Source organism: Eumetopias jubatus, unplaced genomic scaffold (genome assembly GCF_037043125.1).
Source record: "Eumetopias jubatus isolate StellerSeaLion01/CBP00866 unplaced genomic scaffold, mEumJub1_p1.0 scaffold_4, whole genome shotgun sequence".
NCBI lineage: Eukaryota > Metazoa > Chordata > Mammalia > Carnivora > Otariidae > Eumetopias > Eumetopias jubatus.
In genome coordinates, this window is record NW_028274810.1 from 185,331,129 (window position 1) to 185,347,267 (window position 16,139).

Here is a 16,139-nt window from a genome sequence, read left to right on the forward strand (position 1 = left end):
CCGCGGGGAAACACCCTCGAAGATGCTCCGACACCTAGACGGCCCGTACCAAATCACCGCGGAACAGAACGGCCTCCTCGGGGTGAAGCCTCCACCCTCAAATCTAGCTCCACCACGGGTGACCGCCTCTCGGCAGCTATTCCGTCCCTGAGCGTCCTAAAGCGGGGAAGGGGGCTGGGAGGTTGAGGCCCTGTTCTCGCGGGATCTCTCCCACCAGGGTCCGTCCCCAGGTATCCTCAAGACCTCGCGTTGTTTGGGCGTGGGGGCGGAGCGATCCCCGTGTGGGGCGGAGCCGAATGGGGGCGTCCCCCAAGTCTTGTTGACTCCGGCGTCCTCCCAGAGCGGTCCTTGCGCCCGCTGCCCTCTGCGCATGCCCAGGTTCCCGACGACTCCCGAGGCAGCGACTGTCGGGCTTTCCCAGCCGTGGGTCCGGGCCCCGCCCTCCTCCAGGCTGCGGCGGCGGCGGTGTTGGCGGCCGTGTTGTTCTGGCGGTGGGGGCGGAGGGCTGCCGTGGAGCCCTCCGAGTCCTAGTGCCGGACCCTGCGCGTCGCTGCGGCGGGCCAGACGGACAGCCTCGCCGCAGGTAACGCCGCTGCCTGTGGACTCGGGGTCGTGCGGGTTGGCGTGTCTCGCGTGCTGGGGCACGCGTGCTGGGGTCAGGCTGGGGGGTCGGGGAGGTCTGGAGCTGGGGAGTCGAGAGAGGCTGGGGGTTTTGAAGAGGGCCGGGAGGTTGGGGACCGGGGTCCTAAGGGTCGTAGGGGCTGGGAGTGGAGGGTGGTCGAGGGAGTCTGGAGGGGTCGAAGGTATGGGAGGTCGGGGCGGACGGTCCTTGGTCTCTGACTTGGGTTTGGGGACCAGGACTCCCCGACGCTGCGGTCGGAAGACACCCTCGGGCCCCTTAGGGCCTTTTCAGTTCCACCCCGTGACTTTCTGTTGTTGTTTTGATTTTGAAGGAAGAGAATCCAGCCTACGTAGGCTCGGGGAAGCCTTGGGGGTTGAGGCTGGGAAGGGATTTACGAGGCTAGAGCAGGCGCTAACATTTTCTTACTTTCTGTTTTTTGTTTGAGCGTTTACTACTGTTTAAGTGTGGTACCCGTCCTTAGGGTATTTCAAGTAGAGAGGACCCACGAGTAGAACCAGCGGGAGTAATTTTGCAAATCCAAGATTTTTCGTTTTTAACTTCCAGTACGGTGTTTCTGTATGTCTTTTTTTTTTTTTTAAACTGGGAAACTATGTTTTTTAAAAATTACACAGTAGAAGAATTTGGATACGGAGGAGAAAGTATAGTTCTACCAATGGTTATTTTCTCCCAGTTATTTTTTTAATTACAAAAGTACTACGTGCTCTTTAAGAAAAAAATTAAGCAGCTAAACAATGAAGACGTCTTCTCCCTACCCCCCGCCCCCCATTTTTCCTCTCTTACTACCCAGGGTAACTAGTCTACCAGTGTGGTATTTAGCCATTCACGATTTTTCTATTCGTGTAAGTATGTTTTAAAAACAAAACTGGGATCATGTATAGTATATACTTTTTATTGGCCAAGGATATTCACAGATATTCATCCATTTTATTACAGTCTTTTTAAAAGCTACACAAACTGTTTTTTTATTGCTGAACATTGTCTCTAGTTTTTCTATAATCTTTTATTAAGTAGCTTTTAAAAAGGGCTATAAGCTATTATTTTGAAACATAATTTGGCAAAACTTTCAGATTGTCTAAGGCCAGATGGGGATACTTAGGTATTAGGCAAGTTTAGTAATACATTTACACAGAGCTTATGGTAGCTTACAGGAGGCTTGGATGACTTCATAAAGCAGCTTACTAAAATAGTTTATTTTTTGTTTTTTGGTAAGTGCATTTTTCAACTTAAATTTAAGTTCTGTATGGTCATTTGAAAACAAATTCAATTCCTTGACATGAACCTGCTCATGTCTGAAGATAAGGTAAAAGGTAGAAAGCCAGTGGCCTAAACCAAACCTCAGAACAGCCAGGAACTAAATATTTTGATAGTAGACCATAGGGAGTAAGCTGTAAGTAAAAGGATGATATTACACTGCTTACTATTAAGTAAGACAGAAAGCTAGGAAATCCCTATTATATTTTGTATGTTTGTGTGCAGAATAGCTGGAGGCTTTGTTGATCTGATCAGTGTCATGTATTTATTAAAAATGTATTGTGTGTTCATCTTCTTGCTAGCTTCCAGGGAAAATGTAGAACTGAGTAAGATAATCACAAAGAGGTTTGGTTCTAAGAAAATATATATATATATACATACACACACACAGCCTGAAATCTTAGGTCCAATTGTGTAATTATTCGGGGAGCCATGTTTAAAAGTAACCACAGTATCTACGGCATTTTAGTTATAGTTGCTGGTAATAATATGCTTTTTCTTATTTATCTCTAACAACATAGGTGGCATTCTCCCCAATCTAAAGATTAATAAACAGAGGCTCTGAAAGATTAATTCAGCTGCTCAAGATCTCATCACCTTTTTAGTGGTGGTGACTGCATTAGACTCAGGCTTAAGCCAAGAACCTGGGTTTTCTGCTTTGCCATCCTGCCTTTCATTAATGAAAACTACCTTATAAAATTGTTGATCTTAGAGTTTTTTTCCCTCTTTTTTGGCTTGGAGATGTTCCTTACAAAATAGAGACCAGAATATAATCATGCACTGAAAAATAGTAAATAGTATGAAACTGTATTGTTTTAGATGAGGTTTCTGTGCTGTATTACTAAAATATTCCTTGAGCTGGTGCCATTAACCAAGAAGAAGGGGGATTGTGTTAGTCACTCTATTTGATGCCATGGTAAATTTGGATATTATAGTAAACTGTAGCTCTTACAGGCACTTGTATTCCTTACAAACTTGGATGGATAATCTCATTTCATTTAACATTTTCATGAACCCAGTTGCACTCTAGTAAACTAATGTAATAAAAAGAATACAAAGAGGGCCCTAAAAAGATTAAAGTGTGCTTGTTTCATTTTTAGTATTTTGTAGTCTCTTAAAAATACATAATGACAATTTAATAAAGTATAGTTCCTAATACGGTATATTAATTTGTTTTGGGTTCCCAGCATATGTGACAACTGTGTATTTTAAAGAAATAGGGCAAATGCTGAAGTTAATAAAGTATGATCAGTTGTAATATGTATTTGAGAAGAAATCTACATATAGGAAAATATTTGAGCTTTTATTTCTTGGCAATTGTTAAGGATAGTAATTGGATTCATATCTAAATGGCGTATCTGCTCTCGATTATCTCTTGCACAACTTAACATTGAATGTGGGTGGGTTTTATAGTAGTGGGATACAAAAATGTTTCAGCACCAGAAAGAAGTCTTTAGAGTATGTTGAGATCTATTGACTTTTCAGCTGTTGAAGGGTGGGGAATCCAACACTGCGTGTGTGTATTTTCAAAAATTAATAAGAGATCTTATTGCTGATGGATAGAAATAGAAAGTTTATTTTGCAGTTTAGCCTGAAAGTCTCTTTTGGGGGCCTATATTCAGATGTAGCCAAAAATGAAGAAACTATGTAGGTCCTATTAATGATAACAAAAGAAGAATTAGGTAGGATCTAGAGTTTAAAATCTAGTTAGGTTTTAAAAACTAGCTGTTTAAAACAATTATTGTGGAATTGCAAAGAGGACTGTTGTTCCCTGAGGGTTCTGTTTCTAGGGAGAAACTAGTTAAGATGAAAGGAAAGCCAAAATAGAAGGGAGAAAACCTGAGAATTGGCTGTCTTAAGTGTGGGGGGGGGGTTCCCTCAAATAATGGATAATCAGTAGTCAAATGTGTGGATGGATGTCAAGGAAGATGAGGACTTAATACACTTTGAACTTTGAGACACTGGAAAAATATCTAATTGTAATTATACTGTGTTAGTTGTGTCCTTCTTGGGGTTGAGTCGGAATAATTAACACTTTTCAGTAACTTGCAGGCTCTTAAAAACCTATAATAATCACATCATCCTAAGTGTTTATAATCTGAGTTATGAGCATCTGAAGAGCCATGGAATATAAAGTTCTAGCAAGGCCTTGTCTTCTCTAACTTTCACAAGCCAGAACCTCAGACTTCTACCTTGTGGCTTTGTTCATTTTCTCATCTCACTTTAGATTGAGTTCACACTTCTTTTTAAGAGTTTTATTTTCTCCTTTCCAGTCCTACGCACTCCCATAGTTTCCGCTGTTCATTCCCTCCCCTGCTGAAGCTCCAGTTCTGCATCACCAGCCTTATTGTCTTTCCTGAGCTTCAGCCTTGCCTTTTGTTGTTCTTGATAAACTCTGTAAGTAACTGTCATTTTGTAATCGTGAATTAAACTGTTTCCTCCACAATTTAATTCTTCCCTCATTTTCCTGTTTATATTAATGATCTTAACACTTTCTTAGTCATCTAGGCTTAAAATCAAAGGTCACCTTTGATTCATCACTCTCCCCCTTCTCAGAAATTCTTTGTCATTTTATTGCATTATGGTTCAGGAATCAGGTTCTCCTGCTGCTTTTTCATTTTCTCAGCAACAAAATACTTTTAATTCCTTTGCGTCAACTGCCATTAATAAGACATTCCTAATCTCTGGGTTTTGCTATTCGTCATGCATACTGCTATCAAATTAATTGTCCTAAAGACAGTCTTGATCATATTTTCCCTGCCTGACAGAAGCAAACAGAACAAAAAACCGCTTATTGAATGTTTCTTATGTTAGCCTTTGTGCTGAATGCTTTGTTCTCGTTTGGTCCTCAAAATAGTTTTATATTGTAGACACTATTTTCCCACTCTACGGATGAAAAAAATTGAGACTTCATGAGCCCAGAGGGTTTCTAGTAGGTAGAAGAGCTGGAATTTGAATCTCAAGCACGTCTTCCAAGTCTGTGTTCTTGACCACCATGCCTCCTCTGAGTGGCTCCTGATCAACTCTAGCATGAAGTCCTTTTCGTCAGTGTTGCCTTTCAAAACTCCATTATTTAGCCTCAGTGCTCTTTTTCAAATTTAATTCTTGTTTTATTCAAACTTGTGTTTACATTCTTTCTGGAACAGAAGGAATGTAAACTCTTGGTTTCTTATGCATCTCCACTTGGAATTTTCTCCCTTTCCTATCTCTGCCTTCTGAAGTCCTTCAAATAAAAGGCTTGCTTATACACAGTATTTCCCTAGAGCCCCTTCTTTTCCGTTTTCATAGTGGTAAGATCTACTCTTATTTGTGCAGTTGCTTAACCTCTTGATGATAACTTTCTATTCTGAAATTGTTTTTGAGTGCTCTAACAGTAATTGAATTATAAAATGCCTGAAAGCAGAAACCACGTCTTATTGTTGTATTTCCCAATGGATGCTCAGGAAATATATGTGAATGAATATGAAAGTGATCACTAGTCAAGTGCTCCTTTAATGGCATCTAAGTAGTATTTGATTTTAGATGCTAGATGAGACATACAGTTCACTGAAGTTTTTAATTGTGTGTACATGTAACAAAACCAGATTGTCTTGTTGTAGGCTATCAAATGAGTTCTTTATTTTCAGATTGATTACTAGGTAATTATGATAAGTTGTTTATTTTAAGAAATTCTGTTTTGGGGGCTCCTGGGTGGCTAGTTGGTTAAGCGACTGTGTTTGGCTCAGGTCATGATCCTGGAGTCCCGGGATCGAGTCCCACATCGGGCTCCCTGCTCAGCAGGGAGTCTGCTTCTCCCTCTGACCCTCTTCCCTCTCGTGCTCTCTATCTCTCATTCTCTCTCTCTCAAATAAATAAAATCTTTAAAAAAAAAAGAAATGCTGTTTTGTTTTTCTATATGCACATGTCTGTGTTACTGATTCTACATTTTCACATGAACTGCAATGTTATCATAATTCTTTGGCCTCAGTTTCTTCTATGCTTATATGGATATGAAAGGTAGAATAAAACTTTCCCTATACTGCAGTGTCATTTTCTGCCTTTTGGTAATATCAAGAATCTCCAACTATGTGATTAGCTGAAATGCCCTCACACAAATTACAGATAACTCTTTGCTTCCTAAAGAGTTCATGTGAAATTTCAGACATAGTTGAATCCATCAAGGTTAATAGTTACCATGCAGAGTTTACAGTTTTATATTTCTCTTATGTCTGTCTTTGCATCCTATATTGTGTTACAGTTTAGCAGCTTAACAAGTAATTATTGCTTTATTAAATAAAAATAATAACCCTTGCTGTTAGAAATTAATAAGGTAGGATATCTTGTTGATGGTGTTGGGGCAGACATTTGGGGTTTCTTTTGGAATGCTAAAATGTTTGATTATAAAGGAGTGAGGTTGATTCTCAAGGTAATTAATTTGTCAGTTTATGTGCTCTCAACTTTGAAGTATTAACAGCAGTCACAAATACTCTGAAGATAAAAGTTTTAAGCAAGTTTAAAATAATTCATTGATTTTAAAATTAGGTAATATAGTCACATGGTTCAAAATTTAAACATACAAAAAGTTTTATAAACTGGAAATGTCTCTTCCTCAGCCTCCTGCTTTGTCCACTGGGAGGTATCCGTTCATCTCTGGAATTTATTGTATGCAAGTAAATATGAATAAATACTTTTTCTCTCTGCTTACATAAAGATGAGGTACACTGCACACAGTTTTTCACTTGATTTATCACTAATATTCATGTTAGATGAAAAACTTCACTCTTCAAAAAAATTTTTTTGCAGCCTCAAAGTATTTGCTATATATAACTTACATACATAGATTGTATATATACTAATTTAACCGTATTTTCTATTGGTGGGCATTTAGATAGTTTTCAGTTTTTTACTGTTCTATCCATTGAAGCAATACTTGAAGGAAGAGAAATAAAAAGTAGCAGCTCTTTCCCTGTAGGGGAAAATAAAGCATGAAAGCTGAAATGGATGTTTCATGGTGGGTAATAAAATGGATATCTTTTCTGGGCCTGGATGATTAATAGCTAAGTGAATGGAGAGAAGGCAGAAATGGAGAATCATGCAAAAATGCTTGCTAAAATTCATACTTGACTGTTGAGTTGGAAGACCAGGGATGGCAGTGCTGATGTGTAGCTCCCGTGACCAGTTGTCTGATCTGGACAAAGGTCAGCCTTGGATGTGTTTAGAAGTTTGGTGCTGAGAAGTAATCCTTGATATCTGGAAACTGGTCTCTGGGACTTTGGCTTCTAACAATATATTTAAGAAATCTGTTCAGGGATGAACTAAATTCCCTCTATCATCTAGAAGGAACTATCATGGCCTCCAATGCAATATATTTTATGTGGTCATTCATTTTTTTATTGTATGTTCAAAGATAAGATTTGAATTACTAAAATGCATGAAATTAAAAGAAAATTTCCTTCTTCAAGTCTCCCTCTCCACATCTGTTCCTCAGGGGTTTCTTGGGTAATGGTTTTTTAATAGTATAGTGTGGATCCTTTCAGACTTTTACATATAAACAAATAACATATTCATGCCTTTTAAGAATGTCATTGGGAATCCTGTTGAGTAAGAATGATGGAAGTCAGAATTAAATGGAGTAACAAGTGAATAATGTGATGACAGGATACAAGGTAAATAGCGAATACCCTTTGATTCTCTCAGACCAAGGGTGCTATATATACAGAGTATTGTTGTGTAAAGTGTCGCAGCTTCTGAGGTTTTGTAGCTGCTCTATCAGGTTACTCCTGACAAGTCATTTAAGGTTGTGCAACCTGTGCCTTTTTTTTTCCTTAAGTAGTACCATATGGCTTACTGAATAGTCAAGTGTTTTCTTTGTCATTTTTCAGTCATTCTGTCCTAAATTTGCGATTTGAGTATTTTTCTGATCAGTATGAAAAAATTAGTTTTTAGATGTTTGATATGTCATTTCCTTTTATGATGGTACTGTATATACTTTAGGTGGTACTTTGTATAGTTTAGATTTTTTGAGCAGTGGTTCATTTGCACCTATGATTCTGTACACTTATGATTCACTTTTGGTTACTTAACATGCGTGTTACTAGTCACTGTAGAAATAATAAGTAAAATATTTGTTTTTGCTTTTTTTCCTTCATACAATAACAGTAGGAATTCACTATAGAAAAACTAGAAAATATGTATAAAGAAGCAAAGGATTGTCAGGAATGTTACCACCCAGGGATGGTATATTCTGTAGTTAATTCTGAGAGACTTCTGTGTCTTGCTTCCCTCTCTATCTATTAGTACTCTTTGTTGAGTAGAGCATTATTAAAATCAAGTCCTGTTCGTAAATGTCTTAATTTTTTTGACTAGTGTGTCTTTCCATTCATTTTTAGTGATGCACTGAAAACATTTACCTGCAGGGCAGTCTATTTTTAAAAGGATGCTGCTCCCTCTTGAGGCCAGTCTAGAATCATACTACATTAAAGTTTGACAATTTTGAATCTGCTACAAATCTTGGCTATCATGTACAGGGTCTTACTCATGCTGAACTGAATTTTTGTAAGCACACAGAATGAATCCGCATAATTTCCACATTTCTATAATTTTTTTTAAGATTTTATTTATTTGACAGAGACACAGTGAGAGAGAGAACACAAGCAGGGGGAATGGGAGAGGGAGAAGCAGGCTTCCCGTCGAGCAGGGAGCCCAATGTGGGGCTCGATCCCAGGACCATGGAACCAAGACCCGAGCTGAAGGCAGACGCTCAACGACTGAGCCACTCAGGCACCCCTACTTCCCACATTTCTAAAAGTAAGGTCACGACTTAAGCACTACTGAGCCCTAAGCAGTTTTTAAGCTTCAGGTTTAATTTAGGCACAATTTTCCCAGTGGTGTAAAATGTTAGAAATACTGCATGTTTTTTGTAATACTATATTCAATACTAATTCAAGGGTTATTAAGACTGGGCATATATTTTCTAAGAGAGAAATAATTACATGGGTTAATAATAGCCAGACCAAAAGGTTGATGGTTTTATTTGTTACAGTGTTTCCAGTTGGTATTTCGAATTGAATTTCAGGGTCTTTGTAAGGTTTTTTTTACAGTCTATGGTGTAGTTATCACTGATTCAGTCAGGACTTCGTGCTGTCTTAAGAATGTGACCACACGTTATATATAAAAGAAAATGAATTCCAAGTTCTGTGAAGGAATGAGAGCATATCTCTCTGCACTGATTATCCTTGTGACCGCTTCTTTCCTTTCCTGTATATGGGGGGGCGGGGCGGGAAACAGGACTGGTGAGGATGGACTTGGGTTGCACATTACACGTTTAAGTTGGATTTGTTTGATTCCGTACTCTGCTGGAGATGGAGGGCAAATAAAATTTGGGTAGTGTGGTAGACAAGTAATGCCCCTTCCCCTGCAGAGATGTTCGTGTTTTAATCCCTGGAATCTGTGAATATGTTACCTAATAGGGCAAAGGGGAATTAAAGTTGCTGATCCCCCGACTTTAAGTTAGGAAGACTATTCTGGATTTTCCTGATAGGCCTAGTGTAATCAGAGGGTTCCTTAAAAGTGGAAGAAAGACAGTGAGAGGACTCAGCCTGACGTTGCTGTTTTTCAAGAAGGAGGAAAGGATCATGAGTCAAAAAAGTAGATGGACACTAGACAGTTGAAAAAAAAAACGCAAGAGAACAAACCCTGTAAAAGCCTCAGGGAAGGAATGCAGCCCTGCTGACACCTTCATCTCAACCCAGTGAGACCTGTGTCAGACCTCTGACCTCTAGAACTGTAATATAGTAAACTTGTGTGGATTTAAGCTACTAGTGTTTGTGGTGATTTGTTGTTAGGGCAGTGATAGAAAACTAATATAGGTAAGTATATTGAGACCATTTGATCCCATAGGGAAATGATTGCTAAGCAATACCTTTCCCCCCCACAAAATACTAAGATGATGTTTATAAAACTGATAAAACTAGCGCTACTGGGTTTAAATGATGATGACTTCGAACCCCTGCCAGGTGGGATTTCTTCTCATTTTTGCGGCTTCCTGGAGGCACCTCTGAATTTTTGGAGCTGCTTCCTTAATGACAAAAGGGTTTTATTGGGCATGTGAATCAGAATGGTATACAGGATGCTCTTGAAGTTGGGAGAACCACAGGTATGAAGACCAAATTGAAGTTAGTTACAGTAATCTAGCTAACATTGATATGACAGAACAGGATTTTCACTAAAGAGGAATATGAGTAATTGAATACAGTAGCTGGTTTGAGAGGTGGGCTATATAGAAGGTTTTGGGTTTGGACATAATTTGAAGTGGAGTTAATCTAGAAACTTATTAAATGCACTGGGAAATCTGTGCTAAAGAGAAGGATGATTTTGAATCAGCAGAGCAGGGGAAAGGATAAATACATACCTGCCCTAAAGTCCCTGAGGCAATTATGTTGGAGAAAGGCAGGGACAAAATTAACAGCCATGACATTGCTTTTCTGGCAGATAAGAAGCTGGGATCCTTGTCAGTTTGCTTCGTGAGTCTTTCCAGTTGGGAGGCAAGAATCTTGTATTTGAAGAAGGTGTACGTATGCTTTGTTCTTAGTAGGAAAGTGCATTCGCTGTGCATTCCCTGTAAATACACATAAATGAATTTCTGCCCTAGGCTTACCAGCTATAAAACATATTTGGAGAAATTATAGTAAGGTAGTGGGATAAGAGAAGTTACTACAAGTTACTGTTTTTGAAAGTATTTTTGTTCCTCCAAAATACGTATACCTTCCAACCCATCACACTAAAATAAAACAAATACCCTATAGAAACATAAGGCTGTTGGGGCACCTGGGTGGCTCAGTTGGTTAAGCATCTTAAACCAGTTTGGGTGCTGGGATTGAACCCCGAAACAGACTCCCTGCTCAGCGGGGAGCCGCTTCTCTCCCACTCCCTCTGCTTGTGCACATGTTCGCTCGTTCTCTCTGTCAAATAAAATCTTAAAAAAAGGAAACATAAGGCTGTCTTTCTGGCAATTACTTCTCTTCTTTGGGCTCCAGTGTATTGCATTTGTAGTACAGGTGCAAAGTAGGCGTGGCTTACTTAGTGTCATTTATTACTGATTTCTTCCAAAATTGTTTTCTGCTAAATGAGTGATACAATAAATTTGTTGATTTTTTTAGTGCCTACTTATTAGTTTTCCTTCTATATTTCTCCAACTCTGGGACTGCTTTTTTCCAAGAAATATTTTTTGATGCTCTTTTCTTTGATTTTGGAATGCCGCTAACAAGAAAAAGTAACTTTTACCATTGTTTATTCCTGGCATTTGTGTAAAGAATTTGGCTTTGCTGTTAACCTGCTCCTTTATTCCTTTGTGGGTTTCTATTTTTAGTTTGCCTACCTTGCATACATGAAATTTAATGAGTTTTTTCAATGGTTTTATTTTGTCCTTGTCCATGTATGCTAATAATCATTGAAGTCTATAGAGGGGAAACAGGGGCACCAGAAAGATCATGTGCTTCACTTAACAAGCTCATGTTTAAGCTGACTCCCAGTAGATGAGGCCACTAAGCCATCCTCCTGTCTAAAAGTTTGACAGTGATGGATTTCCTGAACAGGAATTTAAGATGTCAGAATGAGCAGCTGCTGCCCTCAGTACTCTTAGTCACTTGGCTAGCTAATGTTCCTCTGTGAGGATGGACAGCTCTCATAGCGCAGAAAAGCTGGTGACAACATTTTGCCCTGAAACTAAGATAAAACACACTCAAATACTTAGAAGTTAAAAAAACAAACAAACAAAAAAACCCCAAAAAACCAAGAGTGTTTTCAGTACATAGCAGTTGAAGTCAAATCCAAGGGATTGTGGATGTTTTGTCTGGCAGTGTATCAGGATCTGTTGTATTCACAGTTCATTTTATTGCCTGTCTTGTTCTTCATTCCCTCACTGACCTGAGTGTCATCTTAGTGGTTTTCAGCACTGTATCAGTCTAGTTCAAACAGGAAGGAGAAACCACACGGTAATATGAACAGGGAAAGTTTAATGTAAAGAAATGTTACAATAACAGGATTGGGTAGTAAGTAAAGAGAGTTCTAAAGAATATGGAAATAGGGTGCCTGGGTGGCTCAGTCTGTGAAGCAGTCTTGATTTCGGCTCAGTTCATGATGTCAGGATTGTGAGATCAAGCTCTGAGTTGGGCTCTGCACTCAGCGTGGAGTCTCCTTGAGATAATCTCTCTTCTTCTACCCCCCTCCCTTTCAAAATAAAATCTTTAAAAAAAATAATTTGGAAAGAGATAGAAGGATTAGCCTCTACCCCTAAGGACCAAGATTAAGCACCTAAGGAAGAGCCCCACCCAGGGTTGAGATCTGGACTTTGTGGATAGGATGTTTGGCTCACTGGATGGCAAGGAAGTTGCTATGGTGCCTCCTTAATGGAATTGCCAGAAATCTGCTTTCTGGTACCAGGGAAAGATGTTCACGGAGAGGTGTTTTACCAAAGACTGTCTTCTGCAAACTGTCCAAGGGAGGGCACTGGGGGAGGCTGCAGGCTGTTGTGCACTGTAGGAGTCTGTTGGTGGAGAACCCTTAAGGACTGCAGGAGCCTGCCAAGCAGTGCACCAGACCCAGAAGCAAAGCCCTTTTCTCATGCAATGTCTCTCTGGTACCATCTTCTCATGCTGTGACTGAATATTACCCATCAGTAGGAATTGATACAGGACGTAGAATTTTTTTTTCTACTTTTAATTGACTAAATTTGACACATGACACAGTATAAGTTTAATGTGTACAATGTGTTACTTTGATACATTCGTATCTTATAATGCCTTTGTAGCAATATTTATCATATTACATAATTATAGTACAATATTGTCTGTATTATATTGTGCATTAGATCTCTATGACTTACTGCTTGTTGCAAGCTTGTACTCTTAAAACACCATCAGTCTTATTCCCCCCACTCCCCATCCCCTGGTAACCACATTTACTCTGGAAGTAGAATATTTTTGATTTGTACTTAATTTCTCTCTGGCAGAATCAGGGCAATGAGCTGCTGCTGCTCTTAAAACCTTTCTCCATTGCTTTTGCTCCCTTGGCTATTCTAAACCTTTCTCCCAGCTAAAATGATGGTAGACTCCTTTTGACTTAAAGGCCAGTTGCTATTTTTATATTTTGTTCCCAATCAGCTGATCTTGACTATTTCTTGCTGGCCTTCTGTATTCTCTCGCATTTAAATATCAAAATGGAGTCCTAGTCCCTGGACCAGATATTTGAGCAGGCCTTTCTTTTTACTACACTGACTCAAATATTAGCAGCTCTTTCTACACTTTTAGTAAGGACTCTACACTTCTTCCCAGTCTTATTTTAACAATATGAAGGTTTTGTTGCTTTAAAAATAGACAAGCACATGTTATCTCAGAAAAGGTGTCACTTTTTGAGCTTTTATTTTAATGATGTATTGGAAAGAAACTCAACCAAGACTCTGGAGCCTTGAATCTTGTAAGTATGACCTTGAACAAGTAGTTTTCCCCCGTGCATGACAGGGTGAACTGGATAATGTTAGAGGTTTTCTTCTTTACAGTTTATTATTTTTCTTGACTTTTTCACAAATATCAAAGTGGTGTATTTTTAGGGGCTTATATGCACAGAAAACAATACTGGATAATTTTAGAGGTTTTCTTCTTTACTTTTTATTATTTTTCTTGACTTTTTCACAAATATCAAAGTGGTGTATTTGGGGGGCTTATATGGATTATGCCTTTGGTCTCATGGATTACAAACTTTTGAAATTTTAAAGTTCTAGAATGAGATTTCAAATGTCAGCAATATATAGGTATCCTCCGCTTTCTGAAAGGTCTCATTGTGCCACTTGGCTTTTATGAAAGACCTGCATTAGTACCTGTTTTCCTTAACTGAAAGAAATCTGTAGAGGATTTTCACTTTTAGGAAAAGAGCCATTACCATACTAATGTAGGTCTTTCTTAAAGCCAAGTGGCATCAGAAAGCAGAGGGAATACCTTTTGCTTAAATGCCAGTTTGGCTTAGGAAAGTTTTCATGGGAACACTCTACTTTGGAGAGCCTGGGAAATCTATCATTTGTTTTTGACTCATTTTATTCTACTCATTTTATTGCAACTGCCACAGTTCTTCAACTATAAAGAATTAAGGTGCCAGAAAAAGCTCTTGTAACCTATGCTAGTTAGGTCTGTACCTCACAGGAATGATTTAGAAAATGTGGTATACATGCCTGGGTTGCTTTCAGGTTGACTTTCTGAACACATTTTTAAGATCTCTTGGACATTTTACCAGCCTTTGTGTAACTCTTTATACTGACAATATTTGCAAAAGTGATCCTGATAGGTGTCAGCAAATTATGGCCCATGAGCCAAACTTGGCCCACTGCCTGTTTTTGAATAGTCTGCAAACTAAGAATGGTGTTTACATTTTTAAATGGTTAGAAAAAAAATTAGAAAAGTAGTGTGTGAAAATTAAATGGAAGTTTCAGTGTTCATGAATAAATAAAACATTTGGAACACAGCCGTACTTCCTTTACATGTTGTTTGTGGCTGATTTTGCTCTTACTGGCACAGAATTCAGTAGTTGTTAACAGAAACCAAGGGCTGCAAATTCTGATGTATTTACTCTTTGGTCTTTTATGGAAAATCTTTGCTGTACCACTAGTGACACTGAAGATTAAATGTAGTGGTAGAAAAAGAATGGGCAAACAATGTGTAAGATGTGATTGTGGGATAAAATAAGGATGCAGAGGTTGGACAGTGGGTGAGTAGGTCCTTGGAGTTAAAGGTGTTGTGGTGGTTGTTACCTTTGGGGCTTGAATAGTTGTTGAAGATGCCCAGGATGCTTGTGAGAGCTGGGAGCAGAGAAGACTGCAGCAGAGATGCCAGAGTCATGCTACTGATGGAAGGGTGGGCACCTGAATGTCTTCAGAATGGGGAATGGGGAGATTACTATTAATAGATAGGAGAATGTAGTAAATAAAAATGCAAAACATGTTTTCCTGTACACCTTTTCAAGAAGAGTTTGGGTTTTTTTTGACATTGTCTATCTTTGAGGCATTCATAAACAAGGAAAAGTATGTATGTATATTTGTTTTCTATAGCTTTGTAGTTTTTCTGTGTGTGTGTGTGTGTGTGTATACATGCAGTATTCCAAGTCAAATAATGAGTTCATGGTGATTCCTCTCATTCCATCCAGCATCACAAGATATGTCCCCAGGGTCTTTCCCCATCTTTCCGTGCTTTGGTTTCCCTCAGAAACACCATAGAGCTGTTGAGATCTCAATGAAAACTGGCACCTAAAATCCAAAGTATTTTATATATATTATATATTATTACTAGATACAGATTTTTATGCATTGAACAAATGCTTCTTGAAATGGGAACATGTTCTTTTGTGAGCGGATGAAATAGGACTGTGTTAATAGAAACAGGTAACACCTATTGAGTACTTGGTATGTGACCAGGGACTATAGGCAGTTTACATACATTATCCAGATACTTCTCATATGAATCCTGTGAGGTAATTATTGTTATTAATATTAACACAGCTAGAATTTACAGAATTAGGGTTCCAATCTAGAACCCACACTATATTATATGCTCTTTTCAGTATAATTTTTACTTACGTTGAGAAACATTCTATTAGAATATAACTGAATAATGAATCTATAACTTGATATGAAATCATAATTTGACATACTAGTATTCAATCTATAAATAATCTTTCTAAGGTTATCAAATGAGTAAAGTAAAATTGTTATATTCCTATTGATATAAATCCTGTTGAATTCAGACCAGAATTTTATATTGCTTACTGTTGTAACTCACCACTATAACCTGTGGGGATTCAGTCTAGATATATTTAATACATTGTTAAATAATTATTGTCCAGAGATTGATAATAATTCATAAACTTTGTTGTGAAGAATATGAATAGCTTCAAGTAAGAAAAAATGATTTTAGCTATCTGACTTTTATTATGTTTTCTGTAATAGTTTAAATTGGGCATTTTTTTTCCTTACGATCTCCCAGCAAGCTGTCATAAAGTCAGGTTTTAGTAATATTGCTTACTATCAGTAATTATTGAAATTAATAAAAAATTCTTTTTAAAAGAAGCATTCTGCTCAATTTCAAGAAATCTAAAAAGAGTAAATTAGGTCTTTTTGGCCTTATATGTTCTAATGTTTGAACAGATTTTCTCTTATCTAGATTATTATAAAATGACTTATAGAACTTGGGTTTCTTTCTAACTTGTGTGATCTTGGACAAGGCAG

At 38.3% G+C, this 16,139-nt stretch overlaps 1 protein-coding gene across 2 annotated transcripts in view; it reads left to right on the top strand.

The window, feature by feature from the left end:
• The first annotated feature begins 318 nt into the window (after positions 1–318).
• PCMTD1 (protein-L-isoaspartate (D-aspartate) O-methyltransferase domain containing 1) overlaps positions 319–16,139 on the top strand; it is a 69,748-nt gene continuing 53,927 nt past the window's right edge. For both annotated transcript variants that reach the window (XR_015768109.1, XM_028118979.2), the window contains exon 1: positions 319–583. The gene's annotated coding sequence lies outside the window, so the exon portion shown is untranslated. The remainder of the gene's footprint in view (positions 584–16,139) is intronic.